Genomic DNA, 15352 nt, shown 5'->3' with positions numbered 1-15352 from the left:
GTAAATAAATATAAAATCCCCTTTTTATCATCAATTACCCGTGCGTTTATTCGAAAAATTAAATCATTTATTTAAACAGAAAAATAAAATTTTTTCGCGCGAAAAATTTTTACTTGATAAAATTTTTCGGGGTGAGAAAAGAAAAATTTTTACTTGACCCGATAAATTTTTTGAATTAAGAATTGAAAGAAAAAATTTTTCGGGGTGAGAAAATAAATTTTTCCTGCCGTGAAATAATTATTGTTTTTTTATTTAAAAATATATCAGACATATTTGTCGCGTTGGTTCGTAGAATTTTGTCTGATATCGTCATAACACAATACGAAACTGAACTTTGCATTCTAGTAGTCGTTTATCGCTTAAATACACCAGCGCTTTCTTCATCTAGACGCTGGGTAAGCAAAAAAAATGAGGTCACTGCAACTTTTATTTTCTATTATTTTAAATCGTTAGCATCGCGTTATTATTAAACACCCACGCAAATAATCACCAGAAAGAGAGAGAAAAATAATTTTAAAAAATATATGAATAAATAAATAAAAAACAAGATAATTTTTTAGTTGAAATAAATAATGTCGAACAAAAAAATCTCTGGCAACCCCGACGGGTCGATGGTTATCGAGCTTCCTGTCTGGCTCTCGATAGTGAAGCCGCTGAAGAAGTGTACAAACGGAAGGAAAGGACGGCGGCAGCAGCAGCAGCAGCAAAACGTATATATTAAAAAATAAAAATAAAATACTTATACATACATAAAAAAAAAAAACCTAAAATAGAGGTTGTAATCAAGACACCGGGCCCTGTTGGGCTCCTTGGCCCGAGTTCTGGACTCAAGACTCGGGTGTGCATCTGTCAGTGGTGTGCCTAAGGTTGACGGACTCTCAGCTCAAAGAGCGATGGCACGAGACCCCTGAAAATGAAAGCTGTGATATGGTGAAAAATAAACTAAAACTAAATAATAATAATAAGAATATGAAGAATAAGGATAAGGATAAGGATGTATGGCAGTAAAAAAAATAAAAAGAGATTGAATAAGAAAAGGAGGAGGAATGAGAAAGAAAGGAGTTATTAGGTGTGCAAGGACTTGAGAAGCGTGTGTGCTCAGTTGTAGGGGAGGTTGAGGGTGAAGACACGTGACCGGAAGGCGGGGGGCAGCGCACGCGCCGTCGTACTCCACCTGGCGCATCACCTGCTGCCCCCTGCTTAAGACCTTCCCTCTTTACTCCTCCCTCGGTCTTTCTCTTATTGCTTGTATACTTAATCCACAAGCCTATTGCCTTATGTACCTCTGGTTTCTGGTTATACACTACTTTATACTACACACTGCCCACCTTTACTTATCCCTCTTTCTCTTTATCCTCATCATCATCATCATCATCTTCGTCTTCGTCTTCGTCTTTCTTCTTCTTCAGCGCTCGGTTGCGCCCAATTGGACTGTTGTCCAACCTGGAGTTGTAAAAAAAAATAAATAACCATCACAATAAATCCATTTGTTGAATTTAACAACCGGTATATAAAATAAATAATACCGTCATCCAAAACGCTGGCTGGCTCGTTTTTCGGACAGCAATTTATACAGAGTTCATTATCTTGTTGTATTCGTATCAGACATTGTGTGTGTCTCGTACAAGCGTATTTGTGTCCGTAGACGGGATTTTAGCATCAGTGAGGGGAGATGAGGAACATAAAATAAAATAAGTAAAAAAAGTAAATATAAAATGAGCACGCGACAGAAGAATCGAGAGGGAGTGACAGGCAGATGCGGGTTGCAGGTATAAACATGATGAATTTTCCAAATAGGTGGTCCAGGTGCTTACACACCGGTACAACCAAACCATTTTAGACATTTATACACACAACTCATCTCATTCCCATCCTCTTACCTATATTACAATACTTTATTTTTACTTAATATACACGTTTATTATACTTATACTTTACTTCCATCCGGTTGAATCATATCATATTTATTTATGGCGCGGATGAGCAAGTGGTGAAACACTTTTTTAATCCTATCACCGTATTTATTTTATCGTCATTCTCCCTCCCATTTTTTTTTTATTTTTAATTACAATAGATACGTGTACTTTTATCACAAACGTTTAATTTTTAGTAATCGTCAGTATACTTAAAGTATTAATTACTCTATAAATAAGTATTGACATACGTACAGATTAATTTAAAAATACCGATTACGATAAAATATATGACTTGTGTTACAAAAATATAATTTTATTTGTTTCAGGTAAGTCATAAGTAAACTGTAAATGTTTATTGTCCACTTGGGCTTAACGTGTACTATAAAATAACGAGTCGGTGATGTCCTGGCGTACATGGAATTAAGGGAAAGTACATAGAGCCGATCAACAGAAGGACTAAGTACCTACAGGTTAGACATCAGAGTACAGGGTACAGGTAATTCGAGGGTGCTCTTGATACGCAGGCAAACATTGCGTGCGTGCGTCAGTATGCGTAGGCGACTGCGTCATTCAAGAACCATCGACCCGTCACCACTACACATTTACTCCCACCCTCGATTCCAACTTCTTGTTACACACATCATCTCTCTCTTCTCTATCTTTTTCTCCTTCATTGCCACTGGTTCCTTTACCGTCACCGTCACCATCACCATCACCATCACCATCTTGTCACGGGTCCTCCCCGCGGCCCCTCGCCACCCATCCCACAGTACGTACAATCTTTCTTGCTCTCTTTTACTCCAATTTTTTTCCCCTTCACAATCTACAGCCATATGACACCCACGTCGCGTATTCGTCACGTGTGAATTGGGACAACTCACACACATTTAGCTCTCCCTCTATTTTTACTGGCCTTCTTGTTATTTTTGAGGTCATTTCTGACCCACTGACTGCTGTACTCAACCAGGTAATTTTTAAATCATACATAGACATTACAACACACGTTTGATATCTAGGTTACTTATTTTTCAAACTTAAAATATTTCATTCATATTAATTTCATTAAATAAAAAAAATATATTTATATATATGATATGTATATTTATATATGTATGTTGAAAAAATCAGGAGGTCAACACGTGGTGCAAACATTGAATCAGTACACTATAGTATAACTCGCGGTTAGCTTGTGAATGAATTCGTTATCTACAAAATGGCCGCGACCTGAGCCGTGAACCGAATAGCTGCGCCGCGAGGTCAATCATCAACATCCACAAACTTTTTTACCATTCAATTCTTGGGCTTTTTATTTTTATTTTCTTACAGCATTTCATTCACTTTTTAAATTTTATCTTCGCCAGCTTAAAATTTACCAAAGGTTATATTTAAATTAAACTTAAACACTAGTCTAAATTTAAATTTAAATTTTTATTTTTTCAATTCAAAAAAAAATACAATAAATTCATTTGGGGAATTCCGAAGATTAAAAAGAGAGCGGTGGTATTTTTTTTATTTTTCTTTCTCATGCGCCGGAAAACACGAGAACGATAAGAGTTATTGAAGAACGCCTGCGTCATCAAATATATATATACATACATATATATATATATATATAACTTTCGCAATATAAAGTTTAAAAAATAATAACGATAGAATACAAACTAGAAAAAGGATATTGTACATAAAATTCAATGATTTATTATTTTTCCTCTAAAAAAAACGTGATAAATTTTTGATGAAAAATCATATTGAAATAACTAAATATATGATTCATGTGTGGGAATGACGAGTGATTTTCTGACGAATCCCTGAGACCTGATGACCTTATCCGAGCGTGCGTCAACGCGGAAGTGACTCTCAATCATAAAACTCAAAGAAAATCATTAGAAATATTATTGACATTAATCACAATGTCCATATATATGTACAATAGACCTCTGAAAATATATATAATACACTTGTTACAATGTAATTTGTGTGAAGTATCTAAATACTGGGGCAACTGGTGTATCCTGCGACCTCTGACCTTATGGTATGCAGCCCGAGTTTAAGTCGGCGTAGACACAGTCGACGCCAACGCTTGCTAACGCGACGGAATTCAGATCGCAGGCTATTTAAATCGTACCGAGTACATACTAAGAGCGAATAAGTAACCAACCGAGCGTAAAAGATAAAGCGAGAGAATAACAGAGAGCAAAGAACTAAACCAGCGAATTAACAAACAGACGTAAAAAATAACCGTTACGCCAAACGGATAAAACTTTGTCCTTTTAATAAAAATTGCACTTCAAATGAATATTTGAATACGTCATCGCTTACTCTATCTAATCGCGACTAAATAATTGAGAAAAAAAATTATCCTCTGACGTATTACCTGCGTACTTGCATATCAGTCATCACAATGGTCATGAAAATAAAAATAAATGAGTTATCAAAGATGACATCAAATGGCAAACGACACCTGAGTAACAATCGCACACTGCAGTTATTATTTTTTACGTCACAATGACGTCAGCCATTATAATACATATCAAATTCTCATGTCCAATTTATTTTATCGATTACACTTTTTTTTTTAACGTCTTCTATTATTACACAGATTTGACATCCATGCCATGACCAATCCAACACCTTGCAATATTACATGCCTGGAAATTAATTATTTATTTATTTATTTATTTATTTAATGCTCTCAGCAATTTGAAATTTTTGCAATTTACATTCGCGTTATCGGAGCGCAAATAATGAAAAAAAGAAAATAAATGATCTTGAGGAATAAACCACAAAAATAAACATAAACAGTTATAGGGTAAAAGTAGCATTTGTGGCCACTCCATTTTTGGACATTTAAGACTTTATTTATGATCCTGAAGTTAACAGCAATTAAAAATTTTCTGATACTGAAGTTAGCCGACGTCTAAAAGATTTTGGAATTTTTTAAAACGGCAAATTATAAAAAAAAAATATTTCAAAAAATTGCCCATAGTTTTTTTAATTCTCTACATGTGGAAATTTTTAGTTTTATCCTTTTTTCAAATTAAATTGTTGAAAAAATAATCCGAAAATTTTAAATTGTCTGGTAACTTCAGGATCATAAAATTTTCGGGTTTTTTTTTTTAAACAAATTAATTACAAAAAAAAAAAAAAAAAAAAACTATGCACATGTAGAAAATTTAAAAAACTATAGGTGCAATTTTTTAAACTCTTTTTTAAATTTATCGTTTTTAAAAAAATTCAAAAATTATTGAACCTCGGCTAATTGAGGTATCATCTTTATTTTAATTAATGAAGAAGTAAAAAATAAAATTTCATTGTAACAGTGTGATAAAAGTATATTTTTATACATTTTAAAAATTAATTGTCATTGCATCTGTTACAAATTCTCAAAGTGTCCAAAACTGGCCCTAAAGTTTCCAAAAACGGTACCTCTACCCTACAATTATTGGACTATTGTCACTCTATTTTCCGTTTCTACTTAACTATACTTTTGAATAACTTAAGAAACCCGCCAAATAAATTTACAGATTTTGAATACCCATTGACTTTTTTAAAAATTCGATTCCTGGGTGATACTAAAAGTAGCAGATCAATTTTTTAACTTTTGTGAATTAATTACTTATAAATAAAATACAATTTTTAAAATTTCCAAAAAGATTTTTTACAGTTACTCATGTGCAATTTTCCAGTTTTCCTATGAGTATTTTACTCATTTATTTAAAAGAAATAAATTTTCTAATATCTGCTACTTTCAGTATAATTTCCTAAGACCTTTTTCTATAAATGACTTATTGGAGTATGGAAGTCTATTTTCCCTTAGATTTTTATTGGTGATGCTGAGCTAATTATACTTATTATCACAAGATTCCCCAATATATTTATATTAATATTATTATTTACAATAATAATAATATTGAAATTCCAGGAATCGCGATGACAACCGGACGTGACGACAGACGCACTTGGCCTCCACCATAACCTTTTAGCCTTTCTCTTTCTTTTCCATTCACTTCTCATAATACTCATAGTCGCGTACGATGTTTCTTCATCTCTCTTTTTCTCCTCTTCCTCTTCTGTCTTACTTACTCTCCCTATTTATTTCTATACTACTAGTGTAGTATTACTTTTTTTTTTCTTTTATTATTTTTTTTTTTTTTTATATAAATCCCCAACCAATCCAACATATATATTTTAATACCCAGCATACATATATGCACATATATATGATACATACTTTATATATATATAATTTAATTTAAATTACATCCGTATGGTGGCGCTTAAATCGAACTGTGGCGTCCCGGTAGTGCGTCTGGTAAGAAGGCGCGCGCAGTCCCACGCGGACCGCGCTCGTCGTTACTTGCGAAAGTACTTTTTTTTAACCCTATCATTGCAAAATTCATAAATTTAATATTAAATATATAAAAATTAATAATAGTAAAACAAAAATCTAACAATAAATGTGACTATTAAATTTAAATAAATAAATGGCGCGATTATTTAAACAGAAAACTAAAACTCGTAAACCAAAAACTAAATATTTGAATTTAAATACGCATCGATAGCTGATCAACGTGCGAGACGGGATTAAATAGACTTTAGATGGAATAGCAGCCATTTTAGTGTTTCAAATTTTCATTTTTACAATTTTAAAAATTCAAATATTTGTTCGCTTAATTTGAATTTAAATAATTATTTATAATGTGGACTGAGTGTAAAGTTTACACGGGGACAGAGTTTAAAAATAATATCGCTCATACGGAATGTACTGTAGTGAAGTGATTTTTTTTTTTTTATATTAAATATACAAAAGTAAATGGCGTTTTAAAAAGCTGGTTAAATATTTTACTCGAACGGCATAAAACTGCTGCGCAGTTTCGGTGTTGCGTAGTTAGAAAAGAGAGTACGTGGTGTAGATGTCATGTGTGAGTGCGAGGTAAATTCTGATGGATTTCCCGCCTCTCTTTTATGCGCACACTCCTTTGAGGTGAAGATTTTTAAAAAAACTGTCAACATTAAATTTGAATTTTTTTTCCCATTCTTATTTTAGTTTTAAATGTTTCAGATATAAATAATTTTGTAACAAAGTTAATGCCAGGAGATTAAAGACGAGGTCATTTTTGAAATTGAATTTAATATCATATCATACAGTGGCATGCACGCGTTTGTACGTTACGCGTTATCACACAACGTGGGAAGTAAAATAAAAAAAATTGACGTATTGTGTCGTGACTTGCGACCGTGTTCCTCTTTGTGTGCTTGTACGACAACTTACTGATGTATGTACGTTAAAAGTTACGTAACGAGACTGTCGATAAGAAATTTCCGTCTTGCTCTTCAAAAAATTCCTCGTTATTCCCCACTACGGAGTAACGATACCAGTTTATTTATAATTCACCACCAAGTACGTAAATTATCAATCAAATAAATAAAAAAAAAAAGTCATAAACTATTTTTATAATTACAATAATAATAATTACAGACTTGGTAAGTGAAAGTGAGTGGACATTAAAGTCCACGTGATCGTCAGCGCATTTAAAAAATAAAACTAAAATGAGATAATTAAAGAAATGATTAAAAAAAAGGTTAAATAAATGACGTCAATTGAAAAGGGATTAAAGTGGTTGTGGTAACGCTCGTAAAAATTGAGCACGTGAAGTCGCTTTAAAATTTACGATTCATACACCTGAATCACCAGAATTCCACGTGTCTTTTTTGTTCTTTTGCCACAAGATAAATATCTTGTACTAAAATTCAACGGATAAAACTCTAGACATTTTAAATAACGTTTAAATAATCTCTTTTGTACACCGAATAGCAGCTTAATTGTGCTGATAAAATTATGTGATATCGTGATTGCCGAGAAAAAAAAAGGAGAGTAAATTTTTTATTTTTTACAAGACTCGAATGTTTTATCGTACGTTGAAACAGTTGACCATGTGTTTTTACGGGTTTCCCATGACGCCACGCCCGCGAGATTATCAAAATGGAGACTGGAAAGACGGGTTTTCGATTAACAAACTTTGAGCAACTGGTAAGAGATACATACATGTATATAATATATATATTATTTATTTATTTAAATATCTGACGAGTACTTTTATTGTCGGGCGATTATTTTAAAATGATAAGTATTAGATTTAAAAGATGGGTTAATTTTTAAGTCCATCGGCGACGTGGGATGTTAATTTGATTAACCGCCGGCGCCAAACTAGATAGTCACCAGTCCAATTTCGATAGCAGAACCAGCACCAGACTTAGGAAGTTGGTAGTTGGTATGCGTGTTGCGTTTACACTAGAGCACTGAGTACACATATCGATGATATTTATTTATGTGTTGTAAAGATATACATATAACATATATATGTAGGTATATGTGAGTATAAATAGTATTGATAGATAGATATATATATATATATATATGTATTGGCTGATACGCGATAGATGTATGCCGAGGAATGGTAATGTCATTACCGAACATATAAGCGGTAAATGCAAAAGGGTGAGCTGCGTGGGAGACCCGCGAGAGGTTCGCTAGGATTCGAATAGGGGTGAAAATCAAGAGTAAACTCTGCTATCGTCGACAGCACCACCCCCGTAGGCAACTTGCGATGGCTGTCGGAAGCTTTAATAGAGATTGATGATAAACGCTATTGGAAAAATTTTATATTTTTTATAAGTTGTTTTTTAGGATTTATGATTAATTATTATGATAATTTTATTATTATTTTTAAACTCATTTTTTTGACAGTGATTAAAATATTGGGTTAATTAATAATTGGTAATGTGATTGAGAGTTAAATTGAAGAAAAGATCTTGGAGTTGAGATGAGTTTGACATTAATTGAATTCTTGGATAAACTTTGGTAATCGACATTTAATTAAGAGAAGTTTTAAATTTAATTATAATTATTTAAAGTTTCTGTTGGAGGTTCTTTTTGTTTGCGCGGGAAAATTTTTGTTATTAATACTTGTTGCGAATTAAAGGGATTGTGACGAGGAGTTAAAGCGCCCCCGCGGTGTCAACTGAACGTGACGACTGAGTAGCTCTATAGTACGTCAAGTGGCAGATTGTAAACATCCGGTCGTCGATGCAAATTTAAACGCAATCGTTGACCCTAAATTATTGTTTGGAAAAAATGTTGGATGTTTTTTTAAGCAAACTACTGTTTGATTGTTTACTTTTTTTTTAGAACAAAAAGTTGGAGAATTTTTTTAGAAAATCCTCAGATATTTTTTTCAATTCGAGGATAATTTCAAATAAAATCTCGCGATTCTTCAGAAATATTTTTTTTTCCTGAAACTTTAAGAAATTATTTTTAAAAAATTAAAAACCATTTAATTAAAAATTTTATCTCATGAAAAATTTTAATTGCGACAATTTTGTGTTCAAAATTCACAGAAGCTGGAGATTAAATTTCTAATTTTTCTTAGCTCTGAAAAATTTTTCAATCCCAGTGTTCGTTAAAATTTCTTCTTATCTTCATGATAAAAAGAAAAAACTCTAAAATTTTGTGACAAAAAAAGTATCTAAGGTCATATTCGGTTTTCATTAAAAATTAAAAGGCCCCAAAGCAACAATAGTATTTTTCAGTAGACAAAAATAACAATATTGTAAGTAAAAAAATAATTTTTTAAATAAAGCGTATCAATGGCGGATCCTGTAGCAAGAAATACTATCTGCAGTACCGATCGTCTTTACAAGATTCACTTTCATTATATCTTTTCATCCCTCTAAATAACTTTCTATCCTTTTTCAAATTCAATTACCTTCTTCTTATCTCTTATCGATAATCCTCAACTATTAAAATAAACTAACCACCCCCTTCTGCCCTGAAAAAAAAATCCGACGAAATGGAAACCGAGGTCCATTTTACAATTCCATACTCTTTTTTAAAGAACTAACCGATAGTAACTCAATAAAAACTCTTGAGCAAATAGCTTTGAGTGAAATTAATTCCAAGCATAATCTTGACGTAGAAATGTCGTCAAGAGTCAATGAGTTCTGGTAAATCAACCCCTAACGAGGTTACCGAGCACTCGAGACTCGAGTTGCGATATAAAGAGAGTAGTTAAAGGGGTAGTGTGAACTTTGCCTGAGGATATGTCGTCTGTCGCCTCACATATATATACATATATACATATACTGCATAGCATAGGTGTTCGCCCGTTCTATTCGTTTGTACCGATAGTAATGGCATTGCTATTTCATACTGGGAAAGTCGCCGATAGGGAGTCGAGTACTTCGAGGAGAGATTGATTTGGGCGTAAAATTGCCCGAGAAAATTAAATTTCATTTAGCCTCGAGGTAGGTGTGACCAAGGGGCCATTCACTCGGAAATTACGCAAATCTACGTCAAGTACAATCATTTTAATTAATTTAATTTTTTAATACTTTAACAAACTGGCTTTTTATCATCCCCATATATTTCTGGCCCTTTATTGACATTTTTATTAATTTATTTTATAAAATAATTCTACTTTTTGTTTCTGGAATAAAATTTAAAAGAAAACTCAGAGATTAAATATTGAATGAGGATTAAAGTAAAAAAAAAAGTTTTTCCATTTGAATTTGAAACTTTTGAGTCGTGAGTTGAGGAATGCGACAACTCCTGTGGGACACTGGGTACTTTGAGGAAAAAAATAAAAGAGAATGGGAAAGAAAGAGAGGAATTGAGAATTGTGTCCAAGTTTACAAGGGTTCCTGGAAGGTCGTCTACCTTCTCCCCAAATCTTTTTGCTTTCATGTGTCCGCTTGTCCTCCTCCTCATCCTCCTTCTATTCCTTATACTCCTCCATTTTTTCACCGCTCTCGTTCTCATCCCTCGTCATTCGTCTTTATCTCTTCTTTTCCCAGGCGCCTCGGAAATTTTTCCCACCCTCGTCCGTCTTTAAATAACAATAATGTATATATATATATATTTATTTATATATATATATATACACATACATATCTATATCTATAAAATAAAATAAAGAAAAAAAGATAAATATAACGGAAGAGAAAAAAAATTTAAAACGTAGATTATTTTTGAGGGCCTACACTATCAGCAATCGTTATCTTTATCTCATTAAAGAAATTCAAACAGAAAAAAATCTAAAATACCGGAAATTCTTTCGTAACATAATTATTTACTCATTAATTTTGTCCTCGATAATAAAATATATTTTTTTTATTTTTCAGGTAAGTCGGGGCGTTTTTTTTAGGATAATTAAATCGTCAGGCGCTTGGGTGAGTCAAAAAAAAAAAAAAATTATAAGTAACGAAATTTAAAAAATGTTTAAATCGAAATAAAATTGTATGCGGTGAGATAAGACTTTAAATGGATAGGATGGAAAAGGGTCGTCTCGGATGCTCGTGTGATCGAGGGAGGTCGTAAGAGAGAAGAGACATCTCTTGGATATCGGGATATAGAGGATAGGAGTAAAGCCGAGACGAGGCGAGTGTGTGTCGACTCGAGAGTATGCGGGAAACATTTTCCTCGGTTCCCACGCCAAGTACCAGAGGATAGGAGTACTCCTATACTACTCGTTGCCAGCAACGCCACCACCAGCAGCAGCAGACTACACTACACTCCCAGTCCCTTCTTAAACCACACACACAACTTCTCTCTTCTTTTATCTCTCCTCAAGAGAAAGAAGATACCATACTTGTCGCTCCACCCTCCATTGCTACACCGCGGGTGCTTCTTCTTCCTCTTCATCTTCTGCTGCTGCTGCTTCTTCTTCTTCTTCTTGAACGAAGCGTCTTCTTCTCGGCGCCCTTCAATTCCCACCACCACCATCAGCTACACACAGCATTCTTGAGTTTTAACTTTAAGTAGTAGGAGATGGAAAGTCTGTGGACCGCCCGAAATTCAGCCTCGCGGTATCGCAGTGGGAGTACCAATCGGACCAATACCTTTTATTTTTTTATTTATTCCTAGACGCCATTACACACTTTGTCTTGATTGCATTACAACGATAATAATAATAATAATGACGATGTAGTGAATGGTTGCTGTGAATCCGCGTAAACACAAAAGCCATCAGGGTCGATCTAGAAAGTCTTTAGCTCTGGGGTATGCGAATGAAGAGAGCAAGACATTGACAACGACATTTCCTCACGTTTCTCTATGCCGTTTCCAGGTAATCCGTTCAGCAGGTAGAGGCTAGACCGTACGAAACTCACTCACTCACTCACTACTGTGTGTTGTATTAAAGTATAGTGTAGTAGTTTAAACGGCTGGATAAAAAAATAAAATAAAATAAAACAGTATGACCTCCGAGTGTTGTTGTTCCTTGTGGGAATTTAGCTGATGGAATTTCGAGGAATCCCAGAGGCTAAGACAACACACAAGAAGCTGAATAAGAAGTACGAGAAGGAGAAGCAAAATGACCGGATAAAAAAGTAAAGAAAGAAAATAAATTAAATAAATAAATAAAAAAAAAAAAAGTGGTACTTGTCGCTTCTCGTTTGGTTACTCCTGGTGCTCCTGCTGCATTGCCCGATCCTCGAGAACAAGAAGAGGCTGGGGCAGAGGCAGAAGCATCAGAGAGTACCTCAACGAAGAACAACAGCAGCAGCAGCATCAGCATCAGCAGCAACGAAAAGGGCATCAGCAGCCGGCACACCTTGGTTGGTCATTGGCTCTTGTTGATTCCTCTGTCCTCTCTTCCACTTGTTTCACTCTTTACTTCTCTGGGGCCGGTCGATCGCTCGCGCTCTTGGTGTTCCACATAAATACACAAATACGCGCGTATATACCACCGGGGCCACGGCCGCATTCCACGGCCCCCGCTCAACTCACTCGTCTCTCCGATGTTCCCCTGGTCCGTCTGTCTCCCACTCTTTCTCTCAACCTCTTGCTCGTAGTCCTCTTTTATTATATCGTAAGTCCGGACCCATCTCATTCCTTTCGGGGCAAGAGGGGCCTTATCCCGAGGGCGCCACTGTTGTGCTTCTTATTCTTCCTCTTCTTTTCTCCCACCGTCTATACATATATATATATATATATATATACATACTCACTGTAAAACTACTCAGCATCATCTCACACGATGGAGAAACCAGAGGCGACGCCTTCACCTCCACAGAAATATTTTGTTTACCTCTACTCGGGTCTCGGGTTCTTCTTTGAATCCGGCGGCGGCGGCACTCGGCCTCGCATCTCCGCAGGGCGTCTTTCTCAATCGTCCCGACTCTCTCCTTCATATATATACATATATACATAATATCTACCTCACATTATAGAGTATCTTTGTTCTCCATTCCCTCAGCTCAAGCAAACTCCACTCCGTCCTTCTCAAATTCTAAGTCAAGTCTCCTTAGTTTCACTCGCCCCCGATGGATTCTCTCCTTATTCAGCTCGCGGTCTCACTATCGACAGTACACTCATCCTTGTTGTTTTATAAAACAGAGAAAGAAGACGTTGTGCCCCCCCACGCAGACTACTTATACATTCATATACCTTACAAACAGACTAAGAGACCTACAACGACGACCTCAACGTCTTTTACTCGTCGCCTCCGGGTGTCACATATTGCGATAACACGCCGCTGCCGCCGCCCCATTGTTTTCACATGCCATTCAAATTTGAATTGTATCAATATTTATTTATGTTATCGCACTATATATAAACTTTGTTATTAATGTTACAACAATATATAACAACATTATATATATATATATATGAAGGCTAAATGAGGGATTTTGATAAATTTATTTAGGAATGTGGGCTACTTTAATTTGAGAATGAGAAAGGAAATGCATCGGACACAGAGGGTCTTATTCCCAGCATCTTGCACTCCAGCATCACATATATATATATATTTTAAAATATATAAAGGACAAGAGAGTAAGAGAGATAGGCAAAGATATATAGCAGGCAGCAACAAATGAGGTCCTTCCGAGAATCAGGCCACCGACACAGTCTATATATGCTGGTTATATTGAGTTCTCTAAAGGGGGTGAGAACCTCCCTTTTCCTTTATTTTTTTTCGTCTATTATTATACTATACAAACTTTAAGAACTTTTAACGAAAAATATTTTTTTAAATTCCCACACGCCGGCATAATCAATCATCAAATAAAAGTAAGACCTCGTTCTTAAAATTTTTTTTTTCGGGAAAAGGAAAAAAATTATTTCCCATAAATATGTGGGAAGAAAAGACTTGGAAATTTTTTAGAGCCTCAGTGGATTGGTAGTCGGTAAAAATAGGACACGTGGGTGGGGGTGGGAATAGGGAAATTTTTCTGGGAATTGGTGCGATGGTCTGAGAAAAAAATAAAGTAAAAATGTGACCCTAGGATATGATCTGAGGACTTGAGATTGTTGTTGGCGCCATGGCGGTATTTTCAGTGAATGACTGGTGGTGTAGTCCACGAGCCCAATTGGATTGAGAAAGCAGATAGGCTGCGTAGGGGGAACCGCGTCAAGGATCAACCGCCTCAGGACTTTATTCTTTTTATTTTTTCATTATTTTTGTTGGTGCTTGAGCCTAATTGGGCCAGGAATTTAGATCGGCCAACCCAACCCGGGCCAGTCTGCTCCATCTTTCTTTCTTTCTTTCACTCATTTATTTATCGTCCTGGTACTTTTTTCTCGCCTAGTGTCTCCACGAAACGCCTCGCCCACTAAATCTAGATCGATTTGTTCGATTCCTCGAACTATGGCCTCAAAAATTAAACCCGCGAAATGAATTTTCTCACCGACTCTCATTTTTTTGACTCATTTAAATAATGAGTAAATATAAAGTACTTTGTTGTCGTCTTAAAAGGACGTGTCTTTCTTATTCCTGTAATAAAATTTGCTAGTGTTTTTATATTAAAATTACGTGAAGGAGTTTAAGCGCCGGCAAAAGCACAGAGGATGTAGGAGGAAGTGGAGGAAGAGGAAGATGAGGATAAAAGAACAAGAGAAGGGAAGAGGACAAAGAGAAGTGAGCTCGTCGATTCCAGGAATCTTGGGGTAGGTCCTTTGAGAGGATAAAAAATCCGGCTATAAAGAGCTCCGGCTGTGCTGAGAAAAAATATTAAATAAATAACCGTATGAATAAAAAAAAATAACAGTTTATATAAAGAATAAAATGTGTAGTTTTTCACATTTAAGAAGGATATTAAAATTATGTGTATACATATACACAAAATAAAAAAATAAAAAAGGTTACAACTTAAAATTCCGTCGGAATTTATTGTCGATTAGTATGTTACGTGTGTGCTTTTAACCATTGAATCAATTCCCATCGACTTCACATCGGCGACTTAAGGAGTTTGACTTTGAGATTTCTCGGAAATTTATATGGTTGAGAAAGTTGGATAAAGTCAAGCAACCAACCAAGTCAACGGTGTGCTGTGTGCTCCTGGTACACGTATAGTATGTAGTTCTCTTTCTGTTTTATGTTTTTTTAATTTTTTTTCGAGGGAGGAAAGGCGCGAAGAAAGGGGACAGGTGAGATACG

The 15352-nt window shown here is 35.0% G+C and overlaps 1 protein-coding gene across 5 annotated transcripts in view; it reads left to right on the top strand.

Annotated features, from left to right (window-relative positions):
• LOC130672681 (serine/threonine-protein phosphatase 4 regulatory subunit 1-like) overlaps positions 1 to 15352 on the top strand; it is a 107867-nt gene that overhangs the window by 63416 nt on the left and 29099 nt on the right. The window contains exon 1 of one of the 5 annotated variants that reach the window (XM_057477358.1): positions 7311 to 7947. The exons of the other annotated variants lie outside the window; for them this stretch is intronic. The gene's annotated coding sequence lies outside the window, so the exon portion shown is untranslated. Of the gene's footprint in view, positions 1 to 7310; positions 7948 to 15352 lie in introns of those variants that run through there. 5 annotated transcript variants of the gene reach the window in all.

Source organism: Microplitis mediator, chromosome 8, assembly GCF_029852145.1.
Source record: "Microplitis mediator isolate UGA2020A chromosome 8, iyMicMedi2.1, whole genome shotgun sequence".
In the NCBI taxonomy this organism is placed as follows: domain Eukaryota; kingdom Metazoa; phylum Arthropoda; class Insecta; order Hymenoptera; family Braconidae; genus Microplitis; species Microplitis mediator.
The sequence above is the reverse complement of the archived record's forward strand: the minus strand, read 5'-3'. Positions and strand labels throughout refer to the sequence as shown.